Genomic DNA, 21256 nt, shown 5'->3' on the forward strand with positions numbered 1-21256 from the left:
CTAACAGCCCGCATTTGAAGCCTCTCCCCGCCGTGTGCAGCCCTGCCACCCTCCACCGCACCCGACACGCATTATCCAGAGTGATCATTCTAAAAAGTATATTGGACTAAGTTACTTAAAACCTGCTTAAAACCCTTTAATGTTTCCCCTTCCCTAAGATAAAGTCTAAACCCCTTAGCATGATATTCAAGGGTCTTCATTCATCTCCATCTGACAGCTTCTCTACTCCTATTTCTTTTATTATTGGTTTTTATTTTTTAGAGACAGGGTCTTGCACTGTCACCCAGGCTGGTGTGCAGTGGAGTGATCAGAGTTCACTGCAGCCTCTACCTCCTGGACTGAGGTGATCCTCCCACCTCAGCCTCCTGAGTATCTGAGACAGGCACATGCCACCACACCCAGCTAATTTTTGTATTACAGTGACAGGGTCTTGCTATGTTGCCCAGGCTACTCTCCAACTCCTGGATTCAAGCAATCCTCTTGTCTCAGCCTCCCAAATTGTTGAGATTACAGGCATGAATCATTGTGCCTGGCTCTACTCCCATTTCTAAGCCCTCTCCCACACCCAGCAGTCCTTCCAGACAAACCCAGCTGTCTGCAGCTCCTCCCAGTCTACATCATAATCCCCTGGAATGCTTTTCTGCCTTAGTCTGTTCAGGCTGCTGTAACAAAACACATAAACTGCGCGTAAAAACAACAGACATTTATTTCTCTCAGTTCCAGAGGTTGGGAAGTCCAAGATCAAGGTGCCAGCATATTTGGTGTCTGGTGACGGTCAGCTTCCTGGATTACAGGCACTGCCTTCTCACTGTGTCCTCACAGTGGAAGGGTCTAGAGATTTTTGCCTTGCCTGGCTTGCCCTAATCCCATTCATGACTTAATCACCTCCCAAAGGCTCCACCCCACCTCAGCCTATCACTTTGGAGATCAAGATTTCAACATATGGATTCTAGGAGGACGCTAACATTCAAACCACAGCACTTTTCCTCCTCTTGTCTAGACCTGTGTTTCTCAACCCCAGCACTGCGAACATTTGGGGCTGGATAACTCTGCATTGGAGGGGGCTGTCCTGCACACACTGTAGGTTATTTACAAGCATCCCTGTCCTCTACCTACTAGATGCCAGTAGCAACTTCACCTCATCCCCAGTTTGGACAACAGAAAAACCTACATATTGCCGGCCGGGCGCGGTGGCTCACGCCTGTAATCCCAGCACTTTGGGAGGCCGAGGCGGGCGGATCACGAGGTCAGGAGATAGAGACCATCCTGGCTAACATGGTGAAACCCTGTCTCTACTATAAAAAACACAAAAAAAATTACCCGGGCATGGCAGCAGGCGCCTGTAGTCCCAGCTACTAGGGTGGCTGAGGCAGGACAATCGCGTGAACCCAGGAGGCGGAGCTTGCAGTGAGCCGAGATCGCGCCACTGCACTCCAGCCTGGGCGACAGAATGAGACTCCTTCTCAAAAAAAAAAACAAAACAAAAAAACAAAAACCCACCCTAGATATTGCCAAATGTCCCCTGGCCTAGATAATTCCAACTAGTCCTTCAAAAATCAGGGCAGTGTCACCTCCTCCAGGAAGCCCCCTGGCCCCCTCATCCCCCAAACAGCAGCAAATTCACTGCGTGTTTACTTTAGCTCTTTCCCACATCAGACTGAAACCAGGTCTGCTTCTATTTTGTGCCCCTGACGCTAGCACAGTGCCCGCCCGGCAGGGAGCAGACATCCCCTCCCACCCCCCAATGTCCCCACTGATGTCTGTTGATCAACTAGATGATAGAAAGTGAGTGGAAAAGAAAGGCAGAGGGGGGACCCACTCTTGTTCCTTGGTGCCAGGGTTTAAAGAGGTTTGGCTGCATCTAGCGTGTTTTCTCAGATGCTCTCTTGCTCACGACTCAAAGGCGAATACAAATGTGCATTCGTAGCGGGGGCAGGGATGAACTGCACTCCAAACCTGCACCAAAAACCTGCTCTCTATCCCCAGGGTCTCAGGTAAATGTGGCTTTGTTTAAAAGCGCATTCTCTGGATCTTCTGTTTTCATTTTTAAACTGTAAAAGATAGAGTTGTTTGTTTGAAAATCGAGACGCTAAACTCTAAGTCTTTTGCTGAAGCTCCTCTCCCTAGGGGCAGGATGGGAGCAAGGCTTACCAAGGCTGCCACCTACAGAACAGAGGGCAGCGAGGACTGCGCAGCAGCGGGAGGGACCGGTGGCGTTGGGCGTGGGGAGGGTCTGCGCGGGGAGGGTCCGCACCCGGGAGTGGGGGCGGCTGCTCGCTCTACTCCTGGGAGGGGCCTTTCTAAGGACCAGGTGCTGGGCAGAAGCCCCCTCCCTCACTCAGCAATGAGGAGCCTGAGCAAATGAGCAAGGTTGCGAGAGAGAGGGGAGTCCTGGTCCGCACCGCTCAGAGGAGGGGTGCGGCAGCCACACACTCACCAGGTACACACTCGCAATCCAGCACACTCACAGCGCACATGCAAACACAACCCACAAAAACACACAATACACCTCCACACTGCACAGATACACAACACACACATCCACACTATACATACACGCTCGCAACTTCGCACGCTCACAGTGCACACACACACCCACAAACACACCCAACACACACATCCACACCACGCAAATACACTGCACACACACGCAACACAACCATACCACACACACAAATACACAACGTACACATCTACACATACACACTCGCAACTTCACACTCACAGTGCACACGCGCACACCCACAAATGCACCCAACACACACATCTACACCAAGCACACAAATAAACTACACACAGAACATACATCCACACAATACACAACACATACAACTTCACACAGTGCACACACACCCACAAACATACCCAACACATACGTCCACACCACACACACAAATACACCACACACATCCACACCACACACACAAATACACTACACACACATCCACACCACACACAAATACACAACACACACATCCACACACCACGCACCCAAATACACTACACACATCCACACACCACACACACAAATACACACCATCCACACCACACACAAATACACAACACACACATCCACACCACACACACAAATACACAACACACAACACACACATCCACATCACACACATACACTACACACATCCCCACCACACACACAAATACACTACACACATCCCCATCACACACACAAATACACTACACACATCCACACCACACACAAATACACTACACACATCCACACACCACACACAAATACACTACACACATCCACACACCACACACACAAATACACTACACACATCCACACCACACACACTACACACATTCACACCACACATACACACTCGCAACTTCACTCAGTGCACATGCATACACCCACAAATACACCGAACACACACATCCACATCATGCAAATACACTACACACACATTCACACCACACACACATCCACACCACACACACAGATACATAAACACATCCACGTCATGCACATCCAAATACACAACACACATCCACACCACACAAACATGCACTCACAACCCTGGACTCACAATGTACAAACACACAACACATACATCCACACCACAAATACACCCACAAACACACCACCACACACACACAAATACATGAACACAGTCACAAATACAAATCCACGCCACACACAAATACATGAACACACATTCACACGACACATCCACACCACACACACACATCCACACCACAAACATAATGCCGCACACTCACAGCACACATACAAACCCACATATTCACACACACACACACAGAAAACACACATCCACACCACATTCACTACGCACACATAAATACACATAGCATACACACACAAATACACACTCACATGTGCACACACAAACCTACACATTCACACCACACATACACACACCATAGGCACACTGCACACACTTGCACACACTCCCATGGAGACACACCCACGCAACCCTCACGCAGCTGTGCTCCGACTCTGCATCTGCCTCTGTTCCTGAATAAGCCGCTCTGGAGGCTGGAGGCAGCTGTGGGGGAGGCTGGCAGGTCAGAGCTGTGCTGATGAGCCCTCGTATCTATGCTCTGCGAAAGCGGCCAGGAACACTCCCCTCTGCCGCAGGCTGGAGGAGGTGGCTTTCTCTGTGCTTATCCTAAGCCCTTCCTTCTCTGCCTCCACCTGACATCAAAGCCCCCTGGCAAAGTAACCCAGGCTAAGGCACCCCCCTCACCTCCAATACACAGGTGGTGGTCTGAGTGGGTAGAGTGCCAGATGTTAATTAGCAACAATTAATGTCTTTTTACTTTAATGAATCTTATCACCTTTATCATAAAAAAGTGAAGGGAATGTGTAAGACTTCACTTCTTCCATGAGACCTTCCCAGTTTCATAAGCTAATTTTTACCAGCTAATTCTTCCAACAACCCAGCCTACAAAAGGTATAACGCAGAGTAGGAATTCCAGGGGGAAAGATGTGCAAAGTAAATCTTAATAAATTTTGAATCATATTTTCAATGTATTGGGTGGGGTGTGGGCTTGATAATTAAGGAGAATCTTCTGTAAAGGTTCAATAAAATGACAAATTCTTTTGTAAAGAGATTACTCATTCTGCTGTACCTACTCCCTGAAGCTAAATTGTTATATAAAAGCCTTACTTTGAACAAGCTAGGGAAGTTCCTTAAGGCAAGGTGGTGTCCCCTCAGTTCTTTAAAACACAAGTATCTCTTAGGTAAGGGCTCTGAGTGGGGCCTCTTCCTAGCTACATGGTCTCACGGGGTCATTTAATGTCTCTGGGCTTGTTTCTTCATCTGTAAAATGGGAGTAATATTGCCTGTCTCCCAGGGATGCAATAAGAGTTAAAGATAATATATGTTCAGTGTCTGGTACAGACTAGGTGCTCAATAATTGCTAGCTGATAACTTTGGTATGACCATGCTTTTGACCAACCCAGATACCCATCCTTGAGTGTATAAATCCAACCTACTCCTTTGAGCTCAGTTCAAAGCCCAGCTTCTCAGTGAAGTCTTTCCATGAATATGCTAATTGGAAGTAAACCACCTCCTTCTGCAATCTGCAGTCACCCCCTGGTACTTTATTTGTTCCTTTCCACATTTAGCTTTGTTTATCGCAATATAGTCCCAGTGCATCTTACACTCCCTTTACACCATAATTAACAAGACTCATGTCTGAGTCCTCCGTGTGCAATCATTGCACACAGTAGGGGCTCCATAAATGTTCCTTAGGTGATTAATAGCAATAGTGTGGTAGACCTTGTAGGTGGCTCCAAAAAAAGCACTCCACCCCCTGACCACCAGATAACAATGGAATTTCTGTTGTACCACACATAAGGTAGTTTTAAAATATGTCTGCAAATTTTTCAATACTCCCCTCCTTCAAAAGGTAAAGCTTAATCCTCCCTGTGTGCTTGGCAACTCTCTTCTCACGAATGGAGTGCGTGAGAAAAGACAGTGTGATTTCTGAGATGACATCAACAAAGGCAATGTGGTTGCCTTCTCTCTTTTGGATCACTCACTCTGAGGAAGTTGGCTGCCATGACATGAGGGACTTCAAGCAGCCCCATGGAGAAGTTCTCAAAGTCAATAAATGAGGCCTCCTGCCAGCAGACTTGGAAAGAAGCCATCCATGCCAGGCAGTCCTCCAGCCTCAGTCCAGCCTTTAGATCACTGCACCTCTGGCCAATGTACTGACCACAGCCTCACAAAAGACCCTAGGCAAGAATCCCCCAACTAAGTTGCTCCCAAATATGATCCACATAATCAGTAAGACAATAAATGCTTGTTGCTTCAAACTTCTAAGTTTTGGGATGATTTATTATGCACCAATAGCTAACTAATACACAATACAGCCATCAGTACATAGTTCTGATGCTGACCCAATCCTGGACAATGATAATATTAAGAGGAATCTGCTGGGGTTGGGATGGAGGGGGCATGGGGAAACATTTACTAACTGACACCTAAGGGGGCCATAGGAAGATAAAATCTCTCTTCTGCCACATTTGTGTCTGTATGCAATGCCTCAAACTTCAGGAACCCTTTTGGAACCAGCCTATGAGTAGACTCAACACTAAGGATGGTAGAACAGACGGAAGGGAAGAAGGTGGATTCTTGTTGATACCACTGGGCCACTGAATCCATCAGTCCCCAACTTTGATCTACTTCAGAGTTTCTGGTCATGTGAAATAATAAGTTTATACATCGTATAAGCTACTTTGAGTCAAGGTTCTAGTAATTACTTGCAGCTAAACATACCCCAACTCATTCAAGGAGCTACTTGTAATGGGCTCTCTGCATTTTACATTTGGCAGTATCTTAGATACTTTTTACAGATTCTTTCTAATCTCTCTAGTATCCTACAATTTAGATATTATCACCCCTACTTTACAGATGAGGAAACTGAGGCTTGATGCCGTTAAGTAACTTTTCCTAGGTCACATAGCTAGTGAGAGGCACCGCTAGGATTCAGTACAGGCCTTTGAACTCAAAGTTGACATTCTTTCCAACCCACCAGGCTGATGATCAAAGTGGCACGCTAAGAAAGCACCCCAGGATTTGCTCAGAAAGGCAGCAGGGATCACATCAGCAGCAAGCCCAAACTTTAAATGCTAACTCGCTACCTCCTTATCTTTTTGTGGAGCTAAACATTATCCTCTGCCATGATGCCTTCCAAAGCGGGACAGGTCTTGATGTGATTTTCCACTTCTCACTATATATGGTATTATTTCTCAGTATCCTACAAAGATGCCACCAACTTTCAATTATCTCAGCTAGGGAAGCTTCTGCAACCATTCTAGCCCACAGTGAAGGCTGCCTGCTCTGAACCCCCACTGTACTGATAACCAGAACCACACAGCTTAGTGCTGAAGGGTTTTCAAATTGTTTCAAGCATCTTAACCTGCCCCCATCAGCCAAGCTACCTCCTTCTTAAGGTCAAACCCCTGTGCCAAATACTCCTTTTGTTCAGCCCCTGAGCCTAGATATTACAGCATTTGATGCTTAATATACACTTGCCCACTGCTTGATCAATGGAAAGGGGCTGCAATATACATATACATATATACACACACATATATATATACACATATATATACGTATAAATATGTGTATATATACACACGTATAAATATGTGTGTATATATACACACATATATGTGTGTATATATACACACACACATATATATACACATACGTGTGTGTGTGTGTGTATATATATATATATAGAGAGAGAGAGACAGAGACAGAGAGTGCCTCACTCTGTAGCCCAGGCAGGAGTACGGTGGCGCAATCTTGGCTCACTGCAACCTCTGCCTCCCAGGTCCCGGTTCAAGCAATTCTCCCGCCTCAGTCTCGCCACCATGCCCAGCTAGTTTTTTTATTTTTAGTAAATACGGGGTTTCACAATGTTGGCCAGGCTGGTCTTGAAGTCCTGACCTCGTGATCCACCCACCTCGGCCTCCCAAAGTGCTGGGATTACAGGTGTGAGCCACCACACCCGGCCTGCAATATTTTTTCACACCCGGCCTGCAATATCATTTTTTAAATCATGTGTACATGGCTTTTTGCTGCACAGAAAAGTTTGACTTGCCTGCCCTCCTTTATGTTTTTTCTTTCCTCTGTTGATGTCTTTGCTGAGTCCTTATGAAGTCTTTCCTAATGCCACTCCCAAACTCCCAAATTAAGTCATTCTTCATCCAGGCTGTCATTGTGTTCTACACATATCTTTAATATACATCCTATTGCTTTATGATTATTTGCTTTTGAAAAGTTTTTAGACAATCAGATGTGTTAAAAATTCCCTAAGCACCAATGTCTGGTTCATACTAGATGCTCAATAAATGTTATGAAAGGGATGCACACATTTATCATTCAAAGGATAGCCTATGTCTGCTGTGTTCCTGCAACAGTTATGACAGCTCTCATCCCACGACATTCCAATCATGTGTTCGAATCTGATTCCTCTTTTAGACTGTAAGTTACCAAGGACAAGAAATTGATTTTTTCACCATTCTTATCTCTAACATAAATCACAGGGTACAAGGCGAGCATTCAAATATTTGTAGATAAATGTGTGACAACTGTGATCTATTTAGTCAAGGGTTAAATGTGTTACTATTCCCCAATCAATGACCAGGGAATTATTGAGCAATTTAAAGACACTGCTTTTGAATAAAACATTTACCATACATTATCACCTGGCAAAGAAAAAAAACCTGTGCCTGTTCAAAATATTCTTTTGAAAATGTTTGATGGGGGGGATCTTTAGTTGATGTCATAGGCTTCTTCAAGTTGGTAACAGTTCCTTGCCAATTGGCCGAAGTCTTCCTTGGTGCCTTCCATCACCAGGGTGCAGACATGATTCAAGGATTTCTGGTAAGATCTGGCCAGGAAAATGTATCCCACGAGCTCAAAACTGCCAAGCACTATTGTTAAGAACACAGACGGCCTCCTTCAGGAAAGTATTATTTTCTTTCCCCAAATAGAAGCAAGTTAAATATGTTCTTCCTTCTTATGTTTACCAAGGGTCTCTGGCTGGTTTACATCCTTTTGTACAGCAGGCTCTCTCTCAGGCCTCTTGCAAATTTTTTTTTTTTGCACTGGATCCCGAATGTTCTGCTCCTAAGACTCCGAATCTGCACTGCTCTGGCTACGTGAGAGAGAGGTTCAAAGTGGGACACAGCTTCACCATCAGTTAATCCTGACTGATCTTCTGCCAGAGGTGACAACCTATCCTCGGGGTTTGGCAGTGAGCCTGATGAAGATAAGAAATGCCAGACTGGGTCAGACCAATGGCCCATTCTGGCCATGGCACTGTCTGACAGAGGCATCCAGAAACGTTTTGCAGCAAAGAGCTGTATTTGTCTCCTATGACATCAGTCATCAAAAATGTGCAAAGTCCTCCTGAAGCAGATCATCTTGGGGTGCCCCACCCAACTTCCATGCCACCCTTTTCCAAGCTGATGGAGTCCTCATTTTGTTCAAGTGCTTACTTGCCTACAGGAGGCTCAGGATTAAATCTCTTTTGCCCTATGCCAGGGTTTCTCAACCTCTGCACTACTGACCAGATCATGTTTCTTTGCTGGGTGGGCTGTCCTGTACATTGTAAGATATTTTGCAGCATCCCTGGTCTCTACATGCTGATATTAGTAGCATCTCCCGACAAACACCTACCTGTGAACACCAAAAATATCGCCAGACTATTACCCTTCGGGGAGGGAAAGACAAAATTGTCCCCAGTTGAAAACCACTGCTCTAAGCCAATATGATAGCCCCATTGCCTTAGCCAGTGATGGTTTTAGGAGTGAGCACGTGATCCAGTTCTGACCAATGTGGCATGACAGGAAGTCATATTGAGGCCTTTTGAGAAATGTTCTCTCACTCTTAAGAAGCTACAAAACTGCAAGTGTCTCTTTCTGGTTGCTGGCATGTCTAGATCACATCTTATCACCACCCTGAGGATGCAGCCAATAAAAAAGGATGAAATACATTTTTAAAGTGTTTTTTTTTTTTCTTAAAGCCATGGCTCCTCAGTTAACCTAAGCAACTTTAGGGTCACCATACCTTAAGACTCTTCACTACATAATAAATGAAATTCATTTCATTACTGATGGCATAAATTTGAGTTGGGGTTTTGTTACTTGCAGCCAAAAGCATCCCAATATAAACACCTTCCCATCTTTTCCATAACAAACCTACTTTGCTTCTCTCACTTATTAGTAGTCAAAACATCACCTTTCAATGCATCCCAATGCCGTATAGGATGGTTTAAAGAGCCCTGGAATCTGAGGCAAACAGCTAAGTTTGAGCAGCAGCCACACACACACACAGCTCTTAATTTCCTTCATTTCTTCCATGGTGATAACACCATCAATTCTGCACCCTTTTGAGATTGTGTAATGGTCAAATGAGATAGTGTGTATGAAAATGCATAATAAACTCCAAGTGCTTTGTGGGTATCATTACATTTTCAGTCCCTACCACCCCCTTCAGAGGGTGGCACGTCTACATATTCACCACCCAACACTCAGACTTCAGCTAACGTTTATTAAGCCTAACTATATGTTAAGTGCTGTGTATATCAGTTGCTCTACCTTAGTGCTGTTGACAGTTGGAGCTGGTTAATTCTGTGTGGAAGGAAGCTGTTCTGTGCACTGTAGGATGTTTAGAAGCACCCCTGGACTCTACCCTCCAGATGCCAATAGCACTCACCTTCAGTCACGACAACCAAAGCTGTCTCCACACATTGCCAAACGGGGAACATTTGTCCCTGAAGGATAAAATTACTTCACATTGAAAACCATTGGTGTACACCCTGGTGACATACAGATAAAAAGATTTGTTTCCTGCCCTCAAGTAATTTATATCCTTCTATAAATGATCATTTATTTTATAGCATAAAACAACCACAACCATTATTTGGTAGCAGATAGATCTAGGTCCCACTCTCCACTAGCTTGCGGATGTTACTGTCTCGATCTCAGTTTCTTCATCCAGAAAATCGGGGTGATAAAGTCTACCTCTCTAGATCATTTTCAGAATTCAGTAAAATAATGACTGCAAAACACCTAACAAAGTGCCTGGCAAACAATTAGTACTCAATAAATGTTAGCTTTGCATACTATTGTGTTCTTGGTTTAAAGATTATTGTCTGCTTTTAGGAATTAGGATCTCAGTTCCTGTTAATCTTCTTTACTTTATTCTATGAACTTACAGACTTGAGTCCCATACCTGATATAGATGTTGGTGTTCCACCTGAACTGCCTCAGATCTTCTTACCATTTCTGCAAAGCCACCCTGAATCCCAATAGCCAGCACCTTCATCTTTGTAGGAGACAAACCCCTCTGAATATTGGACCCCACATTGCCAGCATGCATGGTGGGTCAGAAGTGTCTGAGAGTTAATATATCCTTTTCTGCCCTGGAATAGCCTTTGAAAGATGACTAATGGGCACAGGAGTATAAATACCTCAGCTCCTCCACTCCTTGGCAGGAATAATTCTCAGGTGTGCATTTTACATTGATTCTCAGGGCTTACCTGCAGGGTTAACTTTCAGTTCACCACCTTGGTATCTGGCTTAGTAACATATGTCTCACTGGTGGGCTCCCTCTCCTTTTATCACCTCCTGTCTCCCCTGCCTGTGACCCCCCTGCATGTCCCAGATAAACTAGGTACATTCAATATTTAATCACAATCTGTTTCTGAGGGACCCAACTAAAACACTATCCCTTTACTTTAATGATTAAGAGTTCAGACTCAATAGTTATATTTCCTGATTAGAATCCCTTTTCAAACATGTATTAATTTTGTAGCCATGGGCAAGTTATTTCACCTATGACTCAGTTTTCTTTATGTAAAATGGAGATAATAATACTCACTTCACAAGGTTATTATAAGGGCTAAATGAGTTAATATTTGTTTAATACTTAAAATCGTGATTGGCACTTAGTAAGCCCTATGTAAGCAATTATTCCTTTTAATTCCTTCGTAATCAATCCTAGTCTCCTTGGCAGCCAGAGTCAAGTTTCTAGGACTTGGGAGAGCTGCCTACTACCTCAAGCCAACATATCAGGAATTATTTAAGAATCTAATTTTCAAAAACAGTCAACAGCAAAAAGAAAACTTCTATTTGCCCAAAGCATAATTCCAGACTTTGTTAGTGAAGACCTATGTGGGGACATGTTGCCTGCAAACTGCTTGGATTCCTCCACTTGAATTAACATTCAGGAAATACGCCTGAATAAGTCTGCATTTGTTCAATAATCTCTCCTGGCCTGGGAAGAAGACTAGAGATATTAGCGTCTCCAAACACTAACATAGCCCAGGACTGTGCCCTCCAGAAATGAGCATTCCTGGGCTGTTGAATGGCTAAGCAGTATTCCACTCTGAAAGACAGTAATACCCCACACTTGGCCTCCCTTGGGCTGGTGCCGCAAGGGGCTCAAAATGTCTCAACCCATAAAAGACTTCTCTCCCCATTTCCTCTCTCCATCTCAACCTTGGAGGGTTTCTGTTCCTAAAGCTATTCTACATGGCAGCTGGGATCAGTGCAAGCTCCAGGGCCAAGTTCTACAAGCCTCCTTCCTGCTGACATGGAGGAAGGAGCCGAGGGAGAGATCTCTCTGGCCCCAGCCCCTGCCCATTCATGCATCAGAAACTTGCTGTCTCTATTCTAAGCTATTTACCTCCCAGTCGTTGCTATTCCAAAAGAGAGCCAGAGGGGAGGAAAATCTATAACAGTATTTTAATTTCCTGATATGACACACTCCATACTGAAATTACCCTTCCAAAGATCAGAGTTCTGCTTGGCAAAAGCCCAGTGAATTTCAATGAATGATACCACCCAGAAAGAACAGAGTTTTATTTTATGGATGGTGAGATGACAATGAAGAGATGGATTGCCTATTTATTTAAATTTATTTTTAATTTATATTTAAATGCTCTGTGTTTACTCTATCTCAGGCACTGTGCTAAGCATTTTAGACTCATTATCTCAAATGCTACCTTCTCAAGTTGTCACAGCATTACCACCTTATTTATTGACTTTTTACTATTTTTTTTTTTTCGAGACAGAGTCTTGCTCTGTTGACCAGGTTGGAGTGCAGTGGTGCGATCTCGGCTCACTGTAACCTCCGCCTCCCAGGTTCAAGCGATTCTCCTGCCTCAGCCTCCTGAGTAGCTGGGATTACAAGCACCCACAACTAAGCCCAACTAATTTTTTGTATTTTTAGTAGAGACAGCGTTTCACCATGTTGCCCAGGCTGGTCTCGAACTCCTGACATCAGGTGATCCACCTGCCTTGGCCTCCCAAAGTGCTGGGATTACAGGCATGAGTCACCACGACCAGCCCACAACTTACCTGGGACTCCGCAGTCCTCTTCCCTCCTGATTTTTTTCCATTATACTTAGCACCCTCTAATACATTATATAATGAATTGTTTGTCTGTCTCTCCTGATTAAGATGGAAGCTCTATAATGGCAGAAAATTTTGTGCAATTTTTTGGAAGCAGTGCCCAGCTCATAGGAAGCTTTCAATTAATATTTGCTGACTGAAAGGATGAATAAATGAATCTCCTGGAATCTTTTGATAACCCAGTGGAAAAGCCACTGTTATCATCACTCCCATATTTATACTCACACCCATACCATCCTACCTGATAGGAAGAATAAAGGTCTCCCAATAGATGTCTATGTCCCGATACCAAGAACCTGTGAATATGTTAACTTACATGGCCAAGAAGACTTCACAGAAGTGATTAAGGATCTTGATATGGGGAGATTATCCTCAAGTCCCTGGTTTGGCCCAATGTAATCAGAAGTATTCTTCTAAGAGGGAGGTAGAAAGGGCAGAGGGAGACAAAGACTTGAAGATGCTACACTTCTAGCCTTGAAGATGAAGGAAGAAGCCAGGAGCCAAGGAACAAATACAGGTGACCTCTAAAGTAGGGATCCCCAACCCCAAGCCACGGACCAGTACCAATCCATGACCTATTAGGAACTGGGCCACACAGCCGGAGGTGAGTGGCAGGTGAGCAAGTGAAGCTTTATCTGTATTTATAGCTGCTCCCCATTGCTTGCATTACCACCTGAGCTCCACCTCCTGACAGATAAGTGGCAGCATTAGAATCTCATAGGAGCACCAACCCTATTGTGAACTGCACATACGAGGGATCTAGATGGCATGCTCCTTATGAGAATCTAATGCCTGTTGATCTATCACTACCTCCCATCAACCCCAGATGGGACCATCTAGTTGCAGGAAAACAAGTTCAGGGCTCCCACTGATTCTACATTATGATGAGTTGTATCATTATTTCATTATATATTATAATGTAATAATAGAAATAAAGTACACAATAAATGGAATGCACTTGAATCATTCCAAAACCATCAGCCCAACCCCGGTCTGTGGAAAAACTGTCTTCCACGAAACTGGTCCCTGGTGCCAAAAAGATTGAGGACCACTGCTGTAGAGACAGTGAATCATAATCTGAGAGTTTACAGAGGAGCACAGCCCTGTTTCACAAACCTTGATTTTAACCCAGTGAAACCCATTTTGGACTTCAGTCCTCCAAAACATATAACTTATATAATAAATATGTGCCACTTTAAGCTAAGAAGTTCATGGTAATTTGTTATGGCAGCAACAGGAAAGTAAGAGACCCATTACTCAGATGATGAAGCTAAGACTCGAGAGTATGTCTCAGGCCCCCCAGGTAGTTAGGTGGTAGGATGATGTAGATGTAAGTGCAGTCAGCTTAACTCCACACTCTTCCTCTTGTCCTCTGTACAAAGTCAAGGGAGTTGATCAAACAATAAGAAACACTGTGTGCAACACTCAGTTCCTGGGATTTTGGTGCTATAAGGTCATGACTATTCCACCCTGCAATCTCTTCAGCACCCACTCTGTACTTTGGGACTGTTTTTCCTCTCCATGGAATTCTAAGCTCAAATAACTGCAGTCAGTTGTAAAAGTGCACAGATAGGAACAAGACACCTCCTGCATGCGTCTCAGAGTTTGATGGAAAGGGCAGTCGTAAGTGAGTAGTAATAAAACATTGGGAAGAAAAACTCCATGGGTGCAAGGCATTGCCTTTTCACAGGAGTATCCCCAGAGCCAAGATCAATGGCTGACCCACAGTAGGCACTTAATAAATATTTGTTGAGTGAATGAATGAGTAGTAACTCAAAGTAGTTTTTAAAGTGCTCCAAGTATACAAAGCTGGAAGGAATTAATTCTGCCTTGTATGTGTGTGTCTGAGGGGGTGTATCAGGGACTGGACCATTCGAATTGAATATTGCCGAATTCACACAACTTGGCAAAGAGAAAGGGTATTCCAGGGAGAGAGAACTGCATGTACAAGAGCAAGGAGGTAGAAAATACCAGGAACGGTCACCAGAGCATGCCAGGGTGAGTGCAATACTGCACAGGTGGTACAGAAGATGGGGCAGAGAGACTGGCCAGACCCTGCCTTCTCTGCCAGGCTGGCCTGCTCCTGTCAGCCACAGGAGCCAGCTCAGACATTTAAGCAGAAGGGTAATGGGATTAGGTAGGTATTTTGTAAAGACTACACTTGCACTGTTACGTGGGCACCATAACAATGCATATTCATTTGTCAGATCACTGTCACATGCTAAAAAGTCTTGTTTGTGCTGAGAGATCTCAAACTACCTCTTTTACTGAAGACTTCAAGGGGGAAACTACAAAATTATAATGGCCTGGAAGGAAATGTCTCTGAAAGACAAGGATAGTGGCCAGTAGACAATGGCACACATGCCCAAAACAATGTCATCAGGAAATTCAAGAGGTCATTAAATTCTACTGTAGGAGGAAATTAACACAAAGATGATCCCAATGATAGATGTATTCTCATGATAATTCAAGCTCTTCTCCAACTGGAATAAGAGAAAAACAAATGACTTTCCAAAGAGCTGATCACATTTAATCTTCCTTTAAAGACCTGTGGGGTGGATGTGCTATCATCACTTCACAGTTAAGGAGACTGAGCCCCGTGGGCCAGTTTTGCAGAGCTGGTGTTTGAACTTGGGCGGCTACAAAGCCTGTGCTCCTTCCCATGCTCACCCTAAGTCCTTTTACATATCATGCACTGAACTTCCAACAGGAACGGTGAAGTCCCCAAGACCTAGGCCCTGTCCTTAAGGAATCGCCATCTGCCCCAGGGGACATGAATGATGCTTCTAGCCAGGGAGAGGGATGGGCTAAGATATTCCGCCTTCAGGTTGCAGGGAGGGTAAGTGTGACCAGGGCTGGCTGGTGGTAAAGACCTCCTGGAAAATGTAGGTCCTGTGCTGGATATAAAGAAAAGATCTGTTGAGGCAGGAAGCTTCAATCACTAGAGCAAATTCCACCCAAACTGGGAGCTTCTCCTAAATGGAGATCCTGAGCCCTATCCTTAGAATACAGAGAGTGAGGCCAGGCATGGTGGCTTACACCTGTAATCCCAGCACTTTGGAAGGCCAAGGTGGGCAGATCACCTGAGATCAAGAGTTCCAGTCCAGCCTGGCCAACATGGTGAAACCTCATCTCTACTAAAAATACAACAATTACCCAGGCACAGTGGCACACTCCTGTAGTCCCAAGTACTCTGGAGGCTGAGGCAGGAGAATGGCTTGATCCTGGGAGACAGAGGTTGCAGTGAGCAGAGATCACGCCATTGCACTCCAGCCTGGGCAACAGAGCAAGACTCCATCTCAAAAAAAAAAAAATACAGACAGTGAGTCTGAGTAAAACTTGGGAATCTGAACTTTGAACAAGCCCCACTAGTAATTCTGCCACTGTTCAGGGCCACAACAGTGAATGGAGAAGAGTAGGATGGAGACAGAAAGCTTTTAACTGAAACTTTCCAAATTCAGGAAGAAAATCAAATGACTGAGACAGAAGATTTCTGTAGTTGACTAGCAGAGGATCCTGTGGAAAAGGTGGTTTGATCTACAGGACCTTAAATGTCAGGCTAAAAGGAAGATAATATATTTTGTTGAACATCTACCACAGATCACTCTAATCTTGTCTATTCTTCACAACAACCCTCTATGAACATTCCCACTTTAAATTACCCAAAGTCAGCCAGCTAGCAAGAAAAGAGCTGGAGCTTAAACCTGAAATGTGTGCCTCTCTGAAGCCCATAATTATTCCACTACACACCGTCTCTCTTAAGGACTGTGAGTGATGAATGAAGCAGAGTCACTGGTATCTTTTGAGCAGGTGGTGACAAGTTCATAGGAGTTTTAGGAGGGCAAATGTTGCACTAAGGTGGATTGCCCTGGGGAGAAAATGGAGCCAGGATTAGACCACTTTGCCTAGTCTACATCCTGCCACCTGCTGTTACAACGTCCTTCTGTTGTCAGGGTCACTCATGAAATGCAGTAAAAGAGCTGTATTAGTCGGTGCAAAAGTAATCGTGGTTTGTAATGGCAAGAACCGCAAATACTTTTGCACCAATCTAATACATCCATAAATGGATATATTTGAATATGGAATGACAATAAGAAGTTAAAATTTAATTTTAAAAAACCGAACAGAATAAAGAAACAAAGCCAAAGAAAGGAAAATATCCTACGTGGATAAAGCAGAAACCAAAAATAAACCAAGCAAAAAAAAAGAAGCCAAATAAAACTATAAGCTGATCTTCAGGGGAAAAACATTAAATGAATCTTCTGACATGACTGTTCAAGAAAAACAAACCAAAGAAAAGAAAACCCAAATGGCCAATAAATGTGAAAATATGTTCAACTTCTTAATAAGATAAATGCAAATTGAAGACCATGGTTAGATTCCATTTTACATCTACCATATAAGCAAAAATGAACAGGACTAATAAAAAGATTTAAAGAGATATAAGAAGGTTGCAACTTTGCATTCCTTGCTGTGGGAACATAAACAGGCTCAATCCTTTTGCAGAACAAAATGGCAATCTCTGGTGATGTTGAAGATGCCCACATCCTATGACCCAGATATTTTACTTACAGGCATATATTATTAAGAAAATTTCTCATCTGTGCAAAGATGTTCTGTGTTTCATTGCTTTAATAACAAAGTGCCCATCATTCAGTTCATGGATAAGTAAAATTTTTATACATCCACAGAGTGGATATTTAAAATATAAATAGTTAAAATAAATCCACTAAAGCTACATTTATAAACACAGATAAATATCAATAACATAATACTGAGTAAAAAAGAGTAATTTGGGCCAGGCGCAGTGGCTTATGCCTGTAAGCCTACCATTTTGGGAGGCCGAGGTGGGCGGATCATGAAGTCAGGAGATCAAGACCATCCTGGCTAATATGGTAAAACCCCATCTCTACTAAAAACACAAAAAATTTGCCGGACATGGTGGCACGCGCCTGTAGTCCCAACTACTCAGGAGGCTGGAGGCAGGAGAATCGCTTGAACCCAGGAGGCGGAGGTTGCAGTGAGCTGAGATCACGCCATTGCACTCCACCCCAGGCAACAGAGTGAGACTCCATCTCAAAAAAAAAAAAAAAAAAGAAAGAAAGAAAAAAGAAAAAAAAACAGTAGTTGGAAAAATATAGTACTGTTTATAAAAAGCATAAAACATACTAATACCATTATACTCTAGGTTTGCATGTACATATAGAAAAACACATTTATCAGCTTTAGGTTAATGGTTTCCTCTGAGGAAGGAGATAAGGGAATGAAATGAGGGTGGCAGGCTTCAGCAGCATCTTTATATTTTTAAAATCTGAAATAAATGTGACAAAAATATTAACATTTATTAAAGCTCAATTGTCAGTACATGGGTGTTTGTTATCTTATTCTGTGTACTTATAAGCATGTCTGAAATATTCCAGCATTGATAAATCCTGGTTTTGAAAGAGAAAAAGAAAAGATTTAAACACAATAATAGGATGACTTCTCTGAGACTCCTTAGTTCACTGCAGATATCCAGATCAATGTAAAAAGGATACTCTGAGCAGATAAAACATCTGGGAAGATCTTTGTCACATCTGATGAAGTGAATCCATCTGGCACCAAGCTGCAAACTCCCTATTAACAGTGCACTGGCAAACTCAGTCACTTCAATAGACAACATCAGAATAGGTGCTTTTAAATTCAACTAAGCCCTTCCTTAGGCAAATAAGATAAAACCTTCAACAGAAACCAATGTAGCCTAAATTTAGGATCACCCACGCTACATTTACCCATCCAATCTGAAACAATAAAAGCAATTGTGCCTGTCTGAGGCATATTTTTCTGCCATCACGTTTAAAATGTTAAATAAATAATAATTGAAATATGAAATAGTGGTGTCTATATATGTACATTTTTGTCACTCCCTAAACAGCAGGAATTATACCCAACATGTAAGTTCTTTCTCAGGGTTTCACTAGGCATACTCCAGGCTAGAGACAGATCCAGGCTGGACATTGCACCAAATGAATTCACACATACACTCCCTCACCCACTAGAAGTTCACATCCCAGGACAGCTGGTAGCAGTCATTCCAGTTAACAGCATTTCTGAATGCAGAGAAAACCAGGCAACAAATACTTAATGAGCATTTCCTAAATGCAGTGTCATACTAATAACAGAGAAGATAAATACACGTACCAGAATTTCTACTCTGAAGAAATTAAGAATATAATTGATTCACCCATACATATATCCAAGCAACCAACCATTCATCCCTCCACCCATTTACCCTTTCACTCATCCACCTTTCCACCCTTGATCCATTCAACCCTACATCTTTCCACTCATCCATTCAAATAATCATTCACCTTTCTGTTTATACAACAACTCCTTTACCAATCCATCCTCTTCCCCTTCCAGCCAGGCTGGTCCTCCCTTCCCATTCTCCACCTACCCATTAAGCCACCTTCCATTGCTTCATACATCCATCTCTTCAACCCTCTAACCACCTGTATTGGGTTGAGCAGCATCCTTCAAAAATTCATGCTCACTCAGAACCTAATAATATGACCATATTTGAAAAGAAGGCCTTTGTAGATGTTATCAACTAAATCAATATGAGGTCATACTGAATTTGGACCCCAGTCCAATGACTGGTGTCCTGAAGAGGAGAAAACACAGGAACACACATAAGGAGAAGGCCATATAAATATGGAAACAGAGACTAGAATGATGTACCTACAAGCCAAAGAATGCCAAGGGTTGATGGCAACCACCAGAATTTAGAAGATGCAGGGGAGGGTCTTCCCTGAGCATCCTTGGAAAGAGAACAGTAATGCCAGAACCTTGATTTTGAACATCTAGCCTCTAGAACTGTGATATAATAAATTCCTGTTGTTTTGAGCCACGAAGTTTGCAGGACTTTGTTGAGCAGCCCTAGGAAACTAATACACCACCTCCCTTACCAACTACTCCATCTCTCCAACCCCCAGCCAGTAATCTTCTCAACTATACAACCCTCCACCCCTCCAGCCTTCTACCCATCCATCCCTCCACCCATCCATCCAGCCATCCACCCAATTCACCATTCATTCCATCCAACCATGCATCCATCTATCCACCCATCCATCCATCTATCATTCATCCATTCACACATACTTTATTTAGGGTCTATGTGCCAAGTGTTGTTCTGTGTGCTAAGTGTACAATGGTGACAACAGTAGTAGCAAGATATTATGGGTTCTTCCTCCGACATATGCCAATAACCCCACTAATATCACCAGACCTCAAGAATAAATACAATCTAAGTAAATACAATGGGCTTGCTATGCAAATTGAACTTCAAGGTAAGTTCCCTAGCTATTCCTGCCACTTGTAACTATATTGGTGGCACTTAGGCCCTTCCAATATAAATGTTCTGGGGCCTCCACTAGATGAGGAGCAAAATATCCAAGGCCTCTTCCCAAATGGATATAAAGACAATAAATAAATCATGCAAGTAAATATATATTTACCAATTTTGCTGAATTCTATGAAGGAAAAAATACAGCTCTACAAAGAAAATAACAATGGTGCAGGGGTCAGGGCACTAATTATGATTAGGGAGTAACAGAAAGCCTCTGTAAGTTGGAAAAACAAAACAAACTCATAAGTAGTTAAAAAAAAAAAATCACTTCCCAAAGAGGCTTACAGGATCAGGGAAGTATTGGGCTTTGGATAAGTGCTACACACTCTCAGAGGACAGGGAGCCCACCGAAGACTGCAAAGCTTTCTTGAAGAAAAGTCTGCCTGGATTCTGAAGGATAAATGACAGTTAAGTAATGGGAGGGATACCTATTTTTAGTGTGGTCCTCAATAAACAAAAGCGCAGACATCACTCGTTCATTTTAAGAGATCTTGACTTTTATGTGCCAACGACCACTTTGGCAGGCTGGTGAAGCCTTCAAATTCCTTCTCAGAACAGAGCTGTCAAATAAGTAAAATAAAATACGTGGCCAGGTGTGGTGGCTCACGCCTGTAATCCCAACACTTTGGGAAGCCAAGGAAGGTGGATCACTGGAGGTCAGGAGTTTGAGACAAGCCTGACCAACGTGTTGAAACCCTGTCTCTACTAAAAATACAAAAATCAGCTGGGCGTGGTGGTGCAGACCTGTAATTCTAGTTACTTGGGAGGCTGAGGCGGGAGAATTGCTTGAACCCGGGAGGCAGAGGTTGCAGTGAGCCACGATCAAGCCTTGCACTCCAGCCTGGTGAAAAGAGCTAGACACTGTCTCAAAAAAAAAAACAAAAAAAACAAAAACAAAAACAAAAACAAAAAAAAAAACAAACCAACAAACAAACAAAAAT

The 21256-nt window shown here is 43.3% G+C and overlaps 1 protein-coding gene across 3 annotated transcripts in view; it reads right to left on the reverse strand.

Moving 5' to 3' along the window:
• GRIN2A (glutamate ionotropic receptor NMDA type subunit 2A) overlaps positions 1 to 21256 on the reverse strand; it is a 428905-nt gene that overhangs the window by 283876 nt on the left and 123773 nt on the right.

Source organism: Pan troglodytes, chromosome 18 (genome assembly GCF_028858775.2).
Source record: "Pan troglodytes isolate AG18354 chromosome 18, NHGRI_mPanTro3-v2.0_pri, whole genome shotgun sequence".
Classification (NCBI taxonomy): Eukaryota; Metazoa; Chordata; class Mammalia; order Primates; family Hominidae; genus Pan; species Pan troglodytes.